The 15,781-nt window shown below is 37.6% G+C and overlaps 1 long non-coding RNA gene across 1 annotated transcript; it reads left to right on the forward strand.

Annotated features, from left to right (window-relative positions):
• The first annotated feature begins 9,162 nt into the window (after window positions 1-9,162).
• LOC139737217 (uncharacterized) lies at window positions 9,163-13,886 on the forward strand. The gene is made up of 2 exons (XR_011711367.1): window positions 9,163-10,156; window positions 13,238-13,886. It is a non-coding gene; the product is annotated as an uncharacterized lncRNA (long non-coding RNA).
• Window positions 13,887-15,781: the final 1,895 nt, after the last annotated feature.

Raw genomic sequence — 15,781 nt, forward strand, 5'->3', positions numbered from 1 at the left:
TTTCAAAAAAAAATCTTCTGGTGAAGCTCAGTAATAAGACAAGAGCAAATGAAAGTACCAAGTAGTTTGAACAATTGCAGAGCTACATTGTATTGAGCAGATCTGTACAAATAAAATGCCGGCAAATTTTGACACTGGCAATAAACAAACTATACTGATACCGATGTTGCACAAACATGAAACAGTTGTGAATATGGCTTGAATGTTATGTAAGTGAATAAAATCAAGCAAGAATACCACAAATGTTTTGAGGCAATACTCTGTAAATTACATGCCATCTACACTTTTGGCAAGGTTTCACTCAAATGATACATGTACAGAGATAACTTCATTAATAGTTCAAACTGCATGAATGTTTGAGGGTGTACAAATGCCCTTGAGTACTCTGAAGGCAGGTACACATACGTGTATCTACTATAGTATTCACATCACCAAGGTTTCACACACATGAATAGAGGGTGACAGTAAACTGGCAGCTGCAAGAGCAATTTGAAGGTGTAAATGTATACATATGAAGTGTACTTACTGGAAACAAAATGAAACATGTACAAAATATCTAAACTTCATCGACAGTCCAAACAGCAGAGAATGTTTTGAAGGTGTACATAATTATGCCCTTAAATACTTTGAAGGCAAGTACAATGTATCTATTGGTCACACTGCCAATGTTTCAAACACATGAACTGGCAGCTGCATCAACAATTCAGAAGTGTACATACTACATATGAAGCAGGGGTGGATCCAGGAATTCCGTAAAGAGGGGACGCGTTTACAAAATTAAAGGGGGGCGCATGCACCCCTCCCCCATTTTTTTCTTTTAATTTCTTTTGTTTAAACAAAAAATAAAGGGGGGCGTGCACCAGTTGCGGTCCTAACTGGATCCGCCAATGTATGAAGTACACTTACTGGAAACTAAACAGATAAAAAATTTAAAGTAACTTTAAAACATCAATATTACTGGAAATCGAAGCAGACAGATTAGATTTGGCCTTATAGCATCTTGCAAAACATCTATGTGAAGAAATCTTTCATTCCCAACTTTAGCATTGACTGTATATAATCTTATCTGAAATGTCAAAAGGCAAACTAATCATCCCAACATCTCTGTCAACTGAATACACATGTATCAGTACATGTACACAAGCAGTATCATACACATTTAAAATATCTGTGTGTCACTCTCTTCATGGTTATGACTGAGTGAATGATACAGATGTGTATAAACCCCTTACCAGTAACAACACTCGACAACCCTGGGGTAGACTACAGGCCAACATGAAACCCCCCAGGTGTTATAAAAATCTGCTCATCTTACCTTTCACAAGGTCCACAATTTTTCTTTATAGGTATCTAATAAGAGCATGCCCGTTCAATGCGAACATGTTCAAAATTTTGGTTGATTTTGGGGAAGTACTAATGTAATGTATCATCTATCTAACCGTTGTGTCAAAATCTTCATCTTCCTTATCCCCTCTTGACCGTTCAATTCCTTTTGGTGACATACCTTGTGTATCTTCCTGATCGAACAGAATTCTTACATCTTTGAAACCTCTTCTGAAATGGGTCACAACCAAAATATTAGCAATAAAACATGCATACATGTACTAACTAAACCTCTTATAGTGCTTCAGTGATGATGTACAAATTAAATTCATACCTTCAGCAACAAGACATGCCCCTGTCGAGTAATGGATGTACGTCCAGATACTACTTCATACTGTACAATGTACTTGCTTCCATAACATTTATCAAGAATATCATGAAGGATAATATTTAGTTTAATCAGGGCTCATAATTCTGCCATCTGTACAAACTCCAAAGTAATTTAAATGCACATAATTTAACATACACTATCTTGCATAGTTCCACACATTGATGTATCTGTAATGGTCGAACTTCACATTTACTACAACAACCGTGCTTTTCGAAGAATATACATGTACATCCTCTTTACTAAAAATGTTACCGTAAAGAAGAATGAAGTTGATATACAGTAACATACTGTAATATGTTACAATTGTATATCAACTTCATTCTTCCTATTGTATCATATCACATATTTAGCACCTTTCTGAGGTAGGTTATCATGATCACATACTGCTCTAGGTTTTTCAATGAAATGAAAAAGTTGACAGGTGTACTAATCAGTTGTTTCTATTCTTGTGAGGAAGTCACTCAGCGCTTGCAAAACAGCAGTGCTCTCCTTGATAAATCTGTCAGAGATTGAATGGTACGTGTGCATCCAAGAAAACAAAATACACTATAGAACTGACAGTGTAGATCTTCTCGTTTATGTCATGCAGATTTTCCTGGAGGCCACAGAGAAGAGAATCACCTTAAATATGCATGTTCCATCGGTGTGATATCAGGTACTGGGGATACCTACATATACAATGTGACACAAATAGAGAAAATTAATCATAGATGATATTATAAACCATTATTCACAATAACATGTCCGAAAACATTATGTTGGAGTAAACCCCAATTCAAGCAGAGAGAAACTACAGACATGCACTGTACTATGGTAAACATATGAAGAGTCTGTTCGCAAAAACCGATAAATCCATTTTTGAAGATTTTCAAGTACGGTCTCTGTCATAAAGTACAAAATAACACCTTTTAATTGAGATATTGGTCACTACATATAAAAGGGCATTTTTGAAGTTATGGTCAAAAGAAGCAAAAATTTTCTTAGTATTCTCTCTATTTTTCCTGACCTTTAATCGCAAATATCTCCATTTGGCAAATATGGACTTATCGGTTTTTGCGAACAAACTCTTCATATTATTCTGAGAATAATTGCATTCATTCAGACATCCTCGTAAACTTTATTGTTACAAATTGTAGATGCGGAAGACTAATAATACATCTCTTTATTTACTGACAACCTGTATACCAACTTGAAAAATTCAAATAGCCTGGTACTCTATTAGTGTTAACATTGCAGCCGGGTCAACTCTTAAACATGTCATGAAAATTATGTTTACATCAAATACTAGAATCGCTCTTGTGCCTTCTTTCTCCATGCGAAAGAAAAAAACTAATAATAACTAGAGATTGTAATTTGTCATCACTGACAAATTAAGGTGATCCGATTTTTTTTTAATCAATGATTCGAGGTCTGATCGCAATAGGCAACACCATACAGGTTTCATCTGTGTTTAGAGACATTGGTTGTGTGATGTTTGGATTCTCATTTAGAAAAGGGAGTCAAATCTGTCATCTTTGGTTCCAAATTCTGTATACACTAGATAACGAAGATACAGCAACAAATATATAATTTAGGCATGACCATACAGGTTTCATCTGTGTTTAGGGACATTCGCCGTGTGATATTCGGAATCTCATTTAGAAAAGCGAGTCAGATCTGCCATCTTTGGTACCATATTCCGTATAACACGTCATAATAAAGAGACAGAATGAAGTATATTTGACCACTGACCTCACTTTGCACAGCCAGGATGGCATCTAAGCAAAATGTGGTTATTTTGTAAAATGATTCTTGTAACATGGTCTTTGCGTGTGCAAAATATGGAAGAGACAGGACATGTATTCACTAAGATACAGAATGAAACATTTATGACCTTTGACCCTAATTTACATACCCAAGATGGTGTCTGATCAAGAAGTTGTTATTTTGTGAAATAATGTACGTGACATGAACTAAACATGTGCAAAATTTGAGGGTGATAGATGCTGTTTTTCTTGAGTTATTGCAAAGAAAGTTGCAGAAAGAAAAGAAACATCTCAATACATTGAAGATAAGCTTTAAATTCAACCACGTTTTTTAACGTGATCCCGACATCGTATGAAAAAAACGAAGGGTAAAATACAATAGCCCAAAGTCTCAGCTACAACATATTAAGATCTGGGAGAAATTCACCGAAGCATAAGTGAGCTATTGCTCGAAAAAGATTGTCATAGCTTCATTCGCAGAAAAACTGCACTCCCATAGAGATAACACGTCATAATGAAGATACAGAAAGAATATACAGTAAACCTCGCATGAGTCGAAGCTCTCGGGACTGACAAAAATGCGTCGACTTAAGTGAACTTCGACTCTCGCGAGAGTCGATTTTTTTTCGACTCACAGTTATGTACATGTGTTATAGTATATTTGCATGCATGTGTGTGTGTGTGTGTGTGTGTGTGTGCTTGTGTGTGTTTGCATTCAAATTTGTCTGTTCTCGAAGATAATGTTCTTGTTCTAAATTGAACATGGAATTTGCATCAATACTGGTAGTTAAACGTAGTTCTGAGAATGTCTGCGCTAATGTGGCAATGTGCATGTGCTATATGTCTATGGTGCAACATAGGTAGCCATCTCTGTTGACCTACCCTGAGACAAACACTCTCCCAGGCCCATCCCACCTCCATTGAACAAAACTAGACAGCCAGCCGGGCACGCACAAACAAGCTCCGCCTACTTGGCCTGTCACCAAAATATTAAAGCAGCGATTGGTTGACCAAGGAGTTCTGGCTTGACATGGATAAAGTATGGATGTGCTGTGTGTATATGGATAAAGTATGGATCGATGTGCTGTGTGTATACATGTACAGATGTGTATGTATTCGACATGCGTGCGGAGCGGTACGGTGAGTGTGCATGCTTACTGCAGCAAGTCAGGGACGGGGTTCTGCAACATGCCGATTTTTTTGTTCTCCTCTAAATGTAATGAGAATGCCAGATAAATTTTCTTCGGCTCAAGTGATGTAAACTACGTGTATTTTGTACAAAAGGGACTGAATGTTTTACTTCGACACATCCGAAATTCGACTCTCGTACTTCGGCTTATCCAAATATTTCTTAGAGAATATACATAGGGAAAAATCGGGACTTTTTATTTTACTTCGAGTTAAGTGATTTTCGACTCACTCGACGTCGACTTATCAGAGGTTTACTGTATGACCTTTGACCCCACTTTGCACAGACATGATGGCATCTGAGCAAAAAGTGGTTATTTTGTGAAATGATTCTTGTAACATGGTCTTTGTGTGTGCAAAATATGGGAGAGATAGGACATGTATTCACCAAGATACAGGATAAAACATTTATGACCTTTGACCCTAATTTACATACCCAAGATGGTGTCCGATCAAGTAATTGTTATTTTATGAAATAATGTACGTGACATGAACAAAACATGTGGAAAATATGGGATTAATAGCCATTATTGTTGTTCATCTATTGCACAGAAAGTAGTAGAAAGAAAGAAAAATAAAGAAAAAATTATGTTATTTTTATAGAAATTTGAAGGAGAAGCATGAAAAAATCAGAAAAAGATAAAGTTAGGAAAGGAGATTAAGACTAACTAAAGAAAAAAAAGGAAACTAGAGATTGTAATTTGTCATCACTGACAAATTAAGGTGATCCGATTTTTTTTAATCAATGATTCGAGTCCTGATAGTGCAAAGTCTCAGCTACAACATATCAAAATCTGAGAGAAATTCACCAAAGATAGTGCTCGATAAAGAGAGTCATGTCAATTTTCACATCTAAAAAATTCCCTCCCATAGAGATAACACGTCATAACGAAGATAGAAAAAGAAGTACATATGACCTTTGACCCCACTTTGCACAGACAAGATGGCATCTGAGCAAAATGTGGTTATTTTATGAAATGATCCCTGTAACATGGTCTTTACGTGTGCAAAATATGGGAAAGATAAGACATGTATTCACCAAGATACAGGATGAAACATCTATGACCTTTGACCCTAATTTACATACCCAAGATGGCGTCTGATCAAGTAGTTGTAATTTTTTGAAATAATGTTCGTGACATGAACTAAACATGTGCAAAATATGAAGGTGATAGGGGCTGTTTTTCTTGAGTTATTGCAAAGAAAGTTGCAAAAAGAAAGAAATATTTCAATACATCGAAGATAAACTTTAATTTCAACCAAGTTTTTTCACGTCATCCCGACAACGTATGAAAAAACGAAGGGCACACTTACGATAGCCCTACATCTCAGCTACAACATATTAAAATCTTAGAGAAATTCAACGAAGCATAAGTGAGCTAGTGCTCGATAAAGATAGTCATGTCAATTTTCATTTCCATAAAAATTGCACTCCCATAGAGATTACACGTAAACTGGTCAAATTTGACAAGGTTACCTTCAATCCATTTTTTTGAGGTGATGTCGTCATCAAATCAAAATTGCGTAATCACATTTATGAAAGAGCATTTCATAAGCTACAACATATTGAAATGTGGGTGAAAATTGGCAAAGGATTAGTGAGATACGCTCGAGTAAACTTGAAATTTGATGACGTCATTTTGAAAATTTACTTTTTTTACTTTATTAAGAAATTTGACATCTTTTCATCATTTTATCAGCATAGCCAGCCCATGAAATGACATGTACAACTCATCACCTTTCAGAATATGTAAAGAAAATGGGGGGTCACCGTCCATCCTGACGAGTACAATCCGATTTAAAATTGGCGGTTTTTTGGCATAGTTGCACTGTGTATCCCCATTGACGCGCGCGCGGAATTTCAACTTTGACGGGCCCGTATGACGTCATATTGAGTCGGATTGACTTGAAACTTGGTAGAAATATTCCTTGACATTTTAGGCATCCGATAAGTGTAAAAAAACGGGAAATTTCTATTGCATATGAGCTGTGTGTGCGAATATGTGCGCGCGCGTACGCGTCCGTCCAATTTTTTCAATTTTTCAAAAAATGCTCCAAATGGTCTGAAACGTGTGCAAAAAAAATTTGAGCTCGATTGGAGCATACAAATATTTCAACGCGCGCGTACGCGCACGTTTTAAGAGAAAATATGAATTTTGAGAATATGAGTAAAATGCGCATAATTTGAAATGTATTTGACGTAGATTTCATTGCAAAATTCTATTCCATTAATGAGATATGAATGAAAATGTGTTTTCATATAATGACGTCATAGTGACGTCACGGTCGACTAATCACTATGATTTTATTAGGAGGATCGTCTTTGGGACATGATACATGTATGGTATGATTTTGACATTGATAGGAAGAGGACTTTCCGAGATTACCTCTACACAACTTTTGCGGAGAAAGAAGAAGAAAAAGAAGAAGAACTAGAGATTGTAATTTGTCATCACTGACAAATTAAGGTGATCCGATCTTTTTTTTTATCAATGATTCGAGTCCTGATACTGCAAAGTCTCAGCTACAACATATTAAAATCTGAGAGAAATTCACCGAAGCATAAGTAAGATAGTGCTCGATAAAGAGAGTCATGTCAATTTTCACATCTAAAAAAATTCCCTCCCATAGAGATAACACGTCATAGCGAAGATAGAAAAAGAAGTACATGTGACCTTTGACCCCACTTTGCACAGACAAGATGGCATCTGAGCAAAAAGTGGTTATTTTGTGAAATGATCCTTGTTACATGGTCTTTGTGTGTGCAAAATATGGGAAAGATAGGACATGAATTCACCAAGATACAGGATGAAACATTTATGACCTTTGACCCTAATTTACATACCCAAGATGGTGTCTGATCAAGTAGTTGTTATTTTATGAAATAATGTACGTGACATGAACTAAACATGTGCAAAATATGGGATTGATAGCCATTGTTGTTGTTCATCTATTGCACAGAAAGTAGTAGAAAGAAAGAAAAATAAAGAAAAAAATATGTTATTTTATAGAAATTTGAAGGAGAAGCATAAAAAAATCAGAAAAAGATAAAGTTAGGAAGGGAGATTAAGACTAACTAAAGAAAAAGAAGAAAAAAAGTGTTTAAAAAAATGAAAAAAAAATATTGGCAGGGGTGAGCCTCGAACCAGGGACCTTAGGATTACGAGTCGGATGCGCTATGCAATGACCTATTTCATGCTCCATAGGCCCTGTGTATTAAGCAAAATGACGCTGCATCGAAGCCACGTGCCATTTTCAACCAAGTTTTTCGACGTGATGCCGACGTCGTATGAAAAAATGAAGGGCACACTTACGATAGCCCAAAGTCTCAGCTACAACATACTAGAATCTGGGAAAAATTCACCGAAGCAAAAGTGAGCTAGTGCTCGAAAAAGAGAGTCATGTCAATTTTCACTGCCAGAAAAACTGCTCTCCCATAGAGATAACACGTAAACTGGTCAAATTCTACAAGGATACATTCAATCCATTTTTACGAGGCGATGACGTCATCCAATCAAAATGTTGTTTTTACATTAATGAAAAAACATTTCATAAGCTACAACATACTGAAATATGGGAGAAAATTGGCAGAGGATAAGTGAGATACGCTCGAGTAAACTTGTAATTTGATGACGTCATTTTGAAAATTTACTTTTTTTACTTTATTAAGAAATTTGATATCTTTTAATCATTTTGTCAGCATTGCCTACCCATGAAATGACATGTACAACTCATCAGCTTTCAATATATGTAAAGAAAATGGGGGGTCACCGTCCATCCTGACGAGTAAAATCGGATTTAAAATTGGCAGTTTTTTGGCATAGTTGCACTGTATATCGCCATTGACGCGCGCGCGGAATTTCAACTTTGACGGCCCCGTATGACGTCATATTGAGTCGGATTGACTTGAAACGTGGTATAAATATTCCTTGACATTTCAGACATGCGATCAAAGTGAAAAAACTGGAAATTTCAATTGCATATGAGCTGTGCGTGCGTATATGCGCGCGCGCGTACGCGTCCGTCCGATTTTTTCAATTTTTCAAAAAACGCTCCAAATGGTCTGAAACGTGTGCAAAAAAATTTTGAGCTCGATTGGAGCATACAAATATTTCAACGCGCGCGTACGCGCACGTTTTAAGAGAAAATATGAATTTTGAGAACATGAGTAGAATGCGCATAACTTTAAATATATGTGACGTAAATTTCATTGAAAAATTCTATTTCATTAATGAGATATGATTGAGAATGTGTTTTCATATAATGACGTCATAGTGACGTCACGGTCGACTGATCACAATGATACATTAGATTTGCCGTCTTTGGGACATGATGCATACATGATATAATTTTGAAATTGACAGGCAGCGGACTTTCTGAGCTAACCTCTGCACAACTTTTGAGGAGAAATAAAGAAGAAGAAGAAGAAAAACAAAGAATCCGTACAGATACAGAAGGTGATCCGAGAGGATACTCGGATCACCTAACTAGACTTAGAATTTGTCAACACTGACAAATTAGGTGATCCGATTTATTCGGAAATAAATGTTGTGACTACTGACCCTAATTTACCGAGAAAAGACATTGTCTGATGAATCACTTACTTTATGAGAAATATATGTGCTTGACATGTACTAAAATTTCCAGAAAAAATGTACTCCCATAGAGATAATACCTCATTTGCACAACCAAAATGGCGTCAGACCAAATCGTCGTTATTTTATGAGATGATACATCTATCGAGGTCCATGTGTGTGTGGAAAATATTTACATTTGACCTTTGATTCCACTTTACACAGCCAAGATGGCATCTGAGCAAAAAGTTATTTTATGAAATGATTCTTGCAACATGTTCCTTACGTGTGCAAAATGTGGGAAAGATAGGACGTGCATTTATCAAGATACACGATTAGACATTTTTGACCTTTGACCATAATTTACCTACCCAAGATGGTGTCTGATCAAGTAGTTGTTATTTCATGGAATTATGTTCGTGACATGAACTAAACATGTGGAGAATGTGTGGTTGATAGCCATTGTTGTTGTTGATTTATTGCACAGAAAGTGGAAGAAAGAAAGAAAAATAAAGAGCCCTCGGAATAACGAACTTTCGGATATCGAGCTGATCGTAAATTTGAACTGTAGTTAATGGTTAGGAAATACACTCGGCTTGCCATAGTTTGAGCGTTTGTGCGTGACAACGTCTTCAGCCCACAGAACTCCTTGTAAGACTGATGTTCTGTGCTTCCGCCTATGTACCTACCAAACTGCGTGCGCTCTATACACGTACACACATGTTCTCCGATCCCTATACCGTGTACGTGTATACAGTACGCGTGTTTACAGTGGTACGATGTGCTACAGTACTTTGTATGCAATCACGACGTACGTAAAGCTATGGTGTGATGGTAACTGTAAACTTTCTACGACTACTCTACGTCTAATTTCTTCCTAGCCTAAGACACGACCTTTGTTTGACACTGAGTTTTCAGCTCGAGTACCATACCAGGTAGGTGCACAGGCATGTCTAAACACAGACTGTCCCCCTTACTCGATTCTTGGTATCTGGCCCCACCGTATGCACCACATGCAGGCCCCCGCAGCTATTAAAGTAAAATCAAGGGAGATACCTCCCTGAATGTACGTTGTAGTGCGTATGAGGCTGTTGGTCGCAAGCAAGGTTTCTAACGTAGTTACGTAGAATTTAATGTTAGACCATGTTACCTGAATCTATGGGCAAGGTGAGATTTGTAAGAAGCCTAAGTTCCATTCAATTCCAAAGAGATAGTGATTTAGGGGTAGTAGTAGAACTAGACAGAAAGATCCGTCTGTCCGGAGGACTCTTTTATATTTTGCCATTAACGCTGTCCCCCGTAGACAGACGGAAGGTTGCAGTACCCATTGCTGTGTGGATGTTCTTAACCACTGTCTCTATGGAAAATTGGGTGAGGTACCTCACCCTTCTCGATTGCGTCTAATTCACGGCCCTAGGTCGGCAAATTTAAGCTTGTATGGTGAATTTATTTTTTTATGAATAGGTTACACTCACCAGATTAATGAATAATCCAACATTTTAGGAGAATTTTCAACGTAAAACACAGCCTGTCGCGTCGTCACATTCAAACTGCAGAAACATACACTATGAATCTATTAGCCAATCACATGCGAGGTAGTTTCTACGTGTTTGTTTTACTAAAACACGTACCTCGCATGTGATTGGCTTAGCAATTGTTACAGATTCAAAATGGCGACTTACTGCTCGCGAACGGCGATGTTGCGATATCGATAAAATTTCTGCATTATAACCGAGGTTATGTGAGTATTTCGATTGCACAATGTGAGAAATTTATCCCAAATATTGCTGCATAATGTGTCATGTCATGTCATACTTGTTTGAATGTAAAAAAGCTGTCTGAAATTTGGTTTATCGTAACGTTTGATCTGTGCGCGACTGCTCCACACAGGAGCCGCAATCATTGACTTCGGTCTGTATACGGAGGGGATCCGTGAAGCCAGACGCAGTCTCCGCGGAACATTCCCCGACGGACAGATACAGACCGATCTTTCGGTCAATAGTAGAACGTACGTCAGTAGGTCCATGGGCGAAATACGGACGCCATTTCTTAGCTAACAGATCGATAGAGGGCGTATTTATGTGGTGTAATAGCAGTGATTTCTGTGCATGATATGAATACAGAGCTACCAAGTCTCACGCATTGTGAGTGAGACTCAAGCATTTAGGGGTCGTCTCACGATCTCACGCATGGCACCCATTTTTCTCACGTATGGGGCAAAGTCTGGAATTAGGGCCCATAATAAGGAGCATGGTTCAAAGGATTAAAGTGATAGTTACAATTGAAGGTAGACATAAGGTCTAGGCCTATATTTTCCTTTTGTCTTTCAAAATAAGTAAAAGAAAAGATGGTCGCTTTATTATGCACCTGATCGTGCCATTAAGACTAGAACGGTCTAAGAGCTAAAAATTGAACTTGGCATCCCTGTGAATAGATGCTCTGTACATAGATGCACTGCACACACTCCATTATGGTGGAGGGAAATTTATCTTGTACACTGCCACTTGACAAGGGATGCCAAGTTCAAACAATTTTTATGAGTGAGATTTTCATAACTTGGTATCTCGGCGTGCGAATGTGCGCGCGAGTGAGGGTGTGGGAGGGTTTTTCCTTCCTGTGGCCTCCCACGGTAGGGAGCTTTTTCAATTTTTTGCTCTTAATGGTGCGGTCAGGTGCACACTTCAGTGATTATTTTTTTTCTTATTTTGACAGACAAAAGGGAAATATACCCTCAATTGCAACTATCACTTAAATCTTTTGAGCTATGCTCATTATTATAGGTCCAAGTTGCAGACTTCGCCCTATGCGTGAGAAAAATGGGTGTCATGCATGAGATTGTGAGATGGCCCCTAAATTCTAGAGTCTCGCGCAGCATGCGTGAGACTTGGTAGCTCTGCTTGACAGAGGTAGGCACGTAAGCAGAAACCTAGAACAGAGTGAGCGTGACGTGATCAACCTAATATGATGAGCTCAGTCATAGACTCTTTCATGGACTCCTTAGGGTTAGAGGATGACGTGGCGCAGATAATCAGAATGATTTAAAAGTGGTAATAAAATACGAAAAACAACATTTCTCCCTTTCATTTTTCCTTTTTTTTAGGGGGCATACAGGGGAAGAGACTACATTGTACTTAGGTACGAGTTCTTAATTGTCAGAAATGTATCTTTATTGGAATTGGGATAATTACCGTACCTAAGATTCTTTAGGAAATTTGCAAACTCCGTTCCAGTCTTGAACTTCCCCTTTAATGGATAATTAGGGCAGTTTCAGGGTGGTACACAATTTCTTGGTTTTTTTTTTTTTTTTTTTTTTTGGGGGGGGGGGGCAATTGCCTGATTAGGCTAGGTAATTTTGATACTTGCAAAACACTTGCCCGAAAATAGATATCATTTGCCCGAATTTTCTTACTGTAAAACAAATTTTTGCGTGCACTTTAATTTCGCGAGCGCCAAGAATCGCGAAATTAAAATGCACGCGAAAGTCCTTGTTTACACTACATGCATTGAACGCCAGTGGCACTTCGCGAAAATTTCATGCCACGAAAAAGGCTGTCGGTTCCAATTCGCGAAAAATTCGTGCCGCCAATATATCATGTTTTACAGTATTTAAATATTATTAATAATTATGAAACAAGGTTTTATTCTTTTCTGTTTCTGTCCTAATATCCTTCAAAATGTTTGACATTATTTAAAGAGTTTTGGACTAGTATTTTTGTTAGGTATCCTATCAAAACTGCACAAATTTTCAGGTAATTTTTCATTGTTTCATGCGAATATTGTCAAGTCAGAAAGGCATGAGTTGCAATACTGTTACTTCATGTGTTTCAGTAGCAAACATTGTAGAAGTTTGGGCCATTCATCATGCGATACATTAGAGACAGTCTGTCAAAACCAAATATGCTGGAATGTTAATTATTTATGATTGTTATGATATTCAAAGATTACTTATGTTTGCATGTTATATTAGAAAAGATATATATTTTATTGCATAATAACATTTTTGTTTTTTGTTTCAGAATTCCTAATCATCATTTGGATCTGTGGAGGATTTGGTTTTTCTTTTTGTGGACGGAGCAAAGTGGTCATTTTCCTGGTATAGTGTTTGGGTAATTCACTTTAGCGGGCTAAATTACTGTGCAATGCCAATTATCTTTAACACTTCAGGTACAAATGTTGTTTTTTGGAAAGAGTTGGGATTTGGTAGTCTGCTGTGGAGATAGCAGTATTTTTTTTTTTAGATGATGATCTGATTTTGATGTGAAATGCTTTTTCCTTAGACCCCAGATTGTGTATACTTGGGACTCATCTTCAAGAGGCTAATGTATGAAGGACACAAGTGCAGTTTTGGACTGGGGTACATGTGTTAAAAGACTGAATAAAGCACACAGTGACATCATATTAGGGGTACAGATTTCGATCTGTGTGCAGCAGTTGGATGTTATTTCATCAGTCATCATCCTAGTGCCAAACTGCAGTAAGGTCTACATGGTAGCTTTAAAATACAGGCAATATGTGACGTAACACTGCGCAATATGTAGTATTCCTGTGAAGGAATATGTCTGCCATTGGTGTTTATGATAACTGGCATTGCACTATAGTATATCCCACTAAAGTAAATACTTGCGTATTGTTGGTAGTGACTAAAGGTTATGCAGGATGTACAATTATTCACTTTAGGAGAATAAGTTATTGCAGTTTTTTTTTTTTGGACAAGAATCAGGCTTGTGTAGTCTATTGTGAGGATACCAGTATCTTCAATAGACTAATAGTGCAGTTTTACCTTGGGTTCATGAGAGATGGAACAGAGCACTGAATGACTTCATTTGAGTTGTACGTGATTGCCTATTGTAGGTTTTTGTCGAGCCCATTGGAGGTGAGGGGCGGGACTAAGGGATTGTGTGCAGTGTCTGTCCCTCCTTTATCCGCTCGTCTGTCGTCTGTCTGTAACGCTACAAAAACTGGAATATCTGTACTGAGGGCTTCAATTTTAATCAAATTTGGAGGGTACTGTGGTTATGCAAAGTTACACATTTTACCAAACAGCATGGTCACCTTAAGATCAAAGGTCACAGGCAGGGGTCAGTGAACTTTAAGGGCGGAAGTCAAGTTTTTTTATGGCGTGTTTCGATGATGGCTCATAACTTTTGATGGATATGTCTGTTTGCAACCAATCTTAGGTAGTAAATGTTTCCTTGGGAGATGAAGGTAACCACAAGGTCGGAGGTCACAGGCAGGGGTCAATGAACTCTTAGGAGCCAAAAAGTTGTTTAGGGTGCATTTTGATAATTTCTCATAACTTCTGACGGGCATGTCTGTTTGGATCCAAATTTAGGTGGTATATTGTCAAGTCAGAAAGGCATGAGTTGCAATACTATTACTTCATGTGTTTCAGTAGCAAACAGTGTAGAAGTTTGGGCCATTCAACATGCGATACATTAGAGACAGTCTATGTCAAAACCAAGAATACTGGAATGTTAATTATTCATGATTGTTATGATATTCAAACGTTACTTATGTTTGCATGTTATATTAGAAAAGATATATATTTTATTGAATAATAGCATTTTTGTTTTTTGTTTCAGAATTCCTCATCATCATTTGGATCTGTGGAGGATTCGGGTTTTTTTTTTTTTTGTGGACAGAGCAAAGTGGTATAGTGTTTGGGTAATTCACTTTAGCGGGCTAAATTATTGTGCATTGCCGATTACCCTTAACACTTTAGGTACAAATGTTATTTTTTGGCAGGAGTTGGAATTGAGCAGTCTACTGTGGAGATAGCAGTATTTCTTTTATGAAAATGAACTGATATTGATATAAAATGCTTTTTCCTTAGACGCCAGACTGAGTATACTTGGGACTCATCTTTAGCAGGCTAATGTACCAAGGACACATGTGCAGTTTTGCACTGGGGTGTTAAAAGACTGAATAAACCACACAGGGGTGCAGATTGTGATCTGTGTGCAGCAGTTGGATGTTATTTCATCAGTCATCATCCTAGTGCCAAACTGCAGTAAGGTCTACATGGTAGCTTTAAAATACAGGCAATATGTGACGTAACACTGCGCAATATGTAGTATTCCTGTGAAGGAATATGTCTGCCATGGTGTTTATGATAACTGGCATTGCACTATAGTATATCCCACTAAAGTAAATACTTGCGTATTGTTGGTAGTGACTAAAGGTTATGCAGGATGTACAATTATTCACTTTAGGAGAATAAGTTATTGCAGTTTTTTTTTTTTGGACAAGAATCAGGCTTGTGTAGTCTATTGTGAGGATACCAGTATCTTCAATAGACTAATAGTGCAGTTTTACCTTGGGTTCATGAGAGATGGAACAGGGCACTGAACGACTTCATTTGAGTTGTACGTGATTGCCTATTGTAGGTTTTTGTTGAGCCCATTGGAGGTGAGGGGCGGGACTAAGGGATTGTGTGCAGCGTCCGACCGTCCATTGTCGGCTTGTCTGTCGTCTGTCTGTAACGCTACAAAAACTGGAATATCTGTACTGAGGGGTTCAATTTTAATGAAATTTGGAGGGTAGAGTGGTTATGGAAAGTT

Source organism: Diadema antillarum, unplaced genomic scaffold, assembly GCF_040938485.1.
Source record: "Diadema antillarum isolate AM-2024a unplaced genomic scaffold, OU_Dant_1.0 seq00000686_RagTag, whole genome shotgun sequence".
NCBI classification, from domain to species: Eukaryota; Metazoa; Echinodermata; class Echinoidea; order Diadematoida; family Diadematidae; genus Diadema; species Diadema antillarum.